This window comes from Artemia franciscana, chromosome 21 (genome assembly GCF_032884065.1).
Source record: "Artemia franciscana chromosome 21, ASM3288406v1, whole genome shotgun sequence".
NCBI lineage: Eukaryota > Metazoa > Arthropoda > Branchiopoda > Anostraca > Artemiidae > Artemia > Artemia franciscana.
The window spans coordinates 23,982,914-23,987,626 of record NC_088883.1 but is presented as its reverse complement, the minus strand read 5'-3'; positions in this window follow the sequence as shown (position 1 = coordinate 23,987,626).

Below are 4,713 nucleotides of genomic sequence, written 5' to 3'. Positions count from 1 at the left end.
TCAATAAGAAAAGTTTTTTTTTAGGGTAAGTTCCAAGTTTACTGGAACTGGACAATTATACATGCTTGCACGTGTGTAACCCAAGAAATAGGCTACTGACCTCTTCTACGTGGTTCGCAGCTTTTATGCTTCTATTATCTGTTTCTTTACCAAAATAACATATTTAAACTTGAAACCAGTTCTTAGCCTGTTGCCAGTTCAAGAATTCTATAGTAAAAATTCGAATACACTATTCTTACGGATCTTATAAACATTCGGTATTTGTCAGACTAATAGCCTTGTCTATATCAAAATAACGATTTCGAGTGCCAGTAAAATCGGCTTCGCAATATAGGAGGATGGCTTTTAAGATGTAGGCCAAAGCAGGTCATACCAAATCTGTTTTCAAAGTGCCTGTTTCTGTTTCCAAATCTGCTTTCAAAGTGTTTTCAAAGTTTTCAAAGTGCCAAATCTGTTTTATGTTTAAATTTTAAGTCACTGTGTTCAAAGTGTATTAAAAGTGTATTATTTTGCTTTTCAAAGTGTGTTATTTTGGTCTGTTTTGGGGAGACCAGAAATCTCGAAAAACGGTTAGAATGGAGGGATCGGTGCATCAAGGACCCGATCAAACTGACTTGTAAATAAAACTTTACTCGGTCCTATAGTCGTGGGGGGAGTTGAGGAAGGGGGAATCCGGAATATTGAGCCATGCATAAATTTGGAACGGGTGACGGGGGGTACAGCCCCCCTCATCTTTTCCCGGAATTTCCCAAAATTCCGGAAACCTGGAAGTTCAAAAGCCCCTTTTTTCTGGATTATTTTGATATACTCTTTTTACCGGTTCATATTCCAGATACAAGAAGAAGATTACAATAAGACCTTCCAGACCGAAGAGCCTCTTATGTTCAAACTCAAAATGAAAACGGAAGGGTTGCTTCGTATTTTTGCTTCTTCTTTCATGTTATCCAATCATATCAAAGCATCTGATATAATGTGTTTGGATGTAAGCACTGAAAATGGATACTTGCCAATTAAGGATATCTATATTGGCTTGAAGGTAGCTACAATTCTTCGAGAGTATGTCGAAGAAAGGAACCTCACATAGGAGGATGCTGATGTCCAAATTGTTCTCAGAACAGCAAGGGAGTTCTGCCAAGAGTTAATTATTCAAGTGCAGATTAGGTTTGATTTTTCAGCACCTATATTTAAGCACTTGGTCATGCTTAAGCCATATAAGGCTGCAAACATAGAACCACCTACGCTGCTACCGTTCTTTCACTTTTACAGCAGTCCAGACTGGGACAAGAAGAGAATAGAGAATGGATTGAGGAACATCAGTACACTAGAAGTTCCGTTTAAGCTACTAGAAAGTCCGCTTTTTTTCGAGCGGAAAATTTTGTCAATATCTTGTGTCATTGCAGTAAAGAACATGGGTATTTTCTTTTTAACAGCTTTTCTTTTGAAAACCCATTCACACTGTTCATAGACTTAATAAGAAGGCGTGTCACCTTTTGTGAAATCTGCAAATAAAGAGGGTGACGCAGGCTTTAAAACACATTTTTCACTTAGACACACACCTTTACTTCACTGGAGTAAAGCCGCTGAAAACCTAGCCCCTTTCTTTCCCCTCAAAATTTGTTTGTTTGCTCCTATGGATTAGCTAAATAGGTTTAATTTGCTCCCGTTTTATATCTTCGGTCAAAGTAAAGAAAAAAGTATCAAAAATAAACTAAAATTACGGCGGATAGCAAAATTATCTCCTTAAGCTATACAGAAACAGGTATTAGAAAATGATTCTAAACAAAAAATTATGAAAATAATCTTTGAAAAATTAATTCCTTGCGTGACGCGGGATTGAACCAAGGAACCATGAATTTGAAACCTTGGCGTCATCCACTACGCCGCCACAAGGTATAAGATTATTTGATTTTTCTTAGAATATTTTAATACACTTCACACAAAACACATATTCCCCCCTTTGCAGGTGATGTAATCTTAATAATGAACCAATAGATCATTGCCTATTTGAATGTAATATGCTGACGTCTGCATACCCTGCAATGTAAAATGTTATAATGCTTCAAACACCACAAAACTAACAGCCAAGAGTCTTGATGACCATACTTGCACACAGAGCACAGAGCTCAATATTTATTCTCTTATAATTCAACTGCTAATATCAAAAATATACTACAAGAAATCTGAGTAGATAAATCCTGCTCCAAAGCTCTGTCCATCTCATAGAGTGAGTCAAAAGGGAAAGGGCTGAATAGTATTAACTGAAAAGCCCCTGCCTGCTGAGAAAGAAGAAGACTTTTCATCCCCCTAAAATAGTTCATTTTAGGGTGTGTTCCAGCTGACGGTTTTTCAGTAACTGCACTAACTGCACGATAACTGCCCATTTCTAACTGCGGTAGAGCCAGTGGGAACGGCACAGTAAGCTGACTAGCAGTAACGTCGTTTTCGAATTAAATGCACGTGTTTAAATTTAAGGGACAGTTTAATGCTGATTAGTATATTTTTTTATTCCTTCTGTTTCATAACATTTTGAGAGGTTCTAAGACAACCATGGGCATTTGGCTGTCACAAATGATTTTGCTCAAATGAGCTGGTGAAAAATAAATAGATCATATACTTTTTCTCTTTTTTTATTATTTGAAGACTAGAATATCACATAACTAAGCATTCAAATAGCTTGATTGTATCTTAAGCATATACAATCCCTGATGGAGTTTTGTTGATACCTGTCTTAAATTGATTTGTCTAAATAAAATGGGCCTATAGCATTTACAGGACAGTAGTGCGACAACTATAGCAAGTTTTTTTTTCAATATTCTACTTTTTTAAAAATTATTATTATTCTCTGGTCAAATTTGTGTTCCTTGCTAAGTGGTAGGCACTCTGGACTGGAATGCTTTGTCGAAGAGGTACAGGTTTAATTCCTGGCATTGTCAGTTTATTTTGTTTTGGATAGGGGTTGGTGATATGACTAACCTCAGCTTGAATTGGCCTAACTTTAAATGAGTACAGATGGAAATCTAGGGACAGTAAGAAGGAAGGGCATGCAAGAGCATAGGCTGACTGGTCCCTAGCTTCCTATTGCACTACCTGGCTAAAGGACCACCAGGTCCTTTACTGGCCTACTGACTTAGCCATAGAAACTTTCTTTCAAACCCATTAAATATAAGTAAAAATGAAGAATACCAGCATGATGGTCCTTCTATTTCCCTGAAATGTGGATGTATGGACAAGAGTGTGGGTCATGAGAGATAGCTTGGGAATGTAATTGGGGTGAATGTTCTGCAAGATTTAAAAAATTTATGACTGTTGCTCAGGTTGGCAACTGAACACAGAAGTATAATTTTGTTATTTGTTTTTCTTTGTGACTATGATGCTTATTTAATGTCCAGTATTTTAAAGTTAATCTTCTTTAATTTGTCTTTAATTGCCATGGCCCTAGGGCTTAAATACAATAAAACCTACTTATATCCATTGATTTGCTTTAAATAGATAGTAGCTCTATGTTTCCTAGCTTCAGTAAATTTAAATGTAATTGTGAGACCAGGGATTACAAAGTAGGTGAAAACTTGCAAATGAGCCTCTGGTATCAATAAAAATTTGTAAGAAATGGATATCAATTTAAAGATTAAAAAAAATTGTTAGAAAACAAAGTAGACAAATGAATAAACAAAAGTAACCCCTTTACAACCATTTAATGAATTGTCACAAATATAGGTCACCCTTAAGATTGAAATGAACAAAGCTTCAATTATGAATCCATTTTCCTTTAAACGGACTGAAGGGGCAAACCTCCAAGCTTTGACAAATTCAATCTCACTTTTGGGTATTCTCACCTTTCCTTTTCAAAGGAAACTTTCTTTGGATGTTTCCCACCCAACTAAAAACAACACAGACAGAATCAGGTACAAGTGACCTTCTACTTAGCCTACATACACAAGGGAAAAGCATGCATCTCTATACTATAATTTACCTCCAACCTGCCTAATGTGCAAATATATAGCCAAAATTATGTAGTTCCAATGTATTCTGTCACCTGTTACCTTTTCCCCCATTCCTGCTTTGTTTACAGTTGCTTCAATTAACAGGGAGTTAAAGGTTGAGGGATAGATTGGCAGAATCAATGGGAAACATGTAACTTCAGCTATAAAGATTTTTGGAGGTCATCAAAGGTCAATGCCCTCTAGAGCAAGAATGAGTAGAGATGTGTACTTTGAAATACCTTCCCAGGACATTCTTTAGCCTGTAGACCCATCCCTGAAAGTTTCATTTTCCTAACCTAACCCATTTCAGTGATAGCAAGAAGTCAATCAACTAGAATTTTACTGGATAAAATTACCATCCTTTGGAATAGACTCTGAATAGTCTACCCTAGCCTACTTCTTCAATAGGATTATAGACAGTCTCAGAATAATGATTTGGCAGCCCATAAATCCTCAACTTATCTGTAATACTTCACCTAGGCCTGTTTACAGAGCCTAAAAGGAGTTAATGCTTAAAATGCTACCATGTGGCAATTTAATGGAGCATCAATGTTACCTGGAAGAAGTCAATCCTTAGAATGATTCCAAATGGCAATTTAAGGTAATAATTATGCCTGGATATGCCAGAAAACATGGAAATCTTTAAATTAAATAATAAGTTTTTCATTGATTTAACCTACTTGCTAATAGATAGCCTACTACTCAAGGTGTCCTTTAATGTTGATCCCAAAAT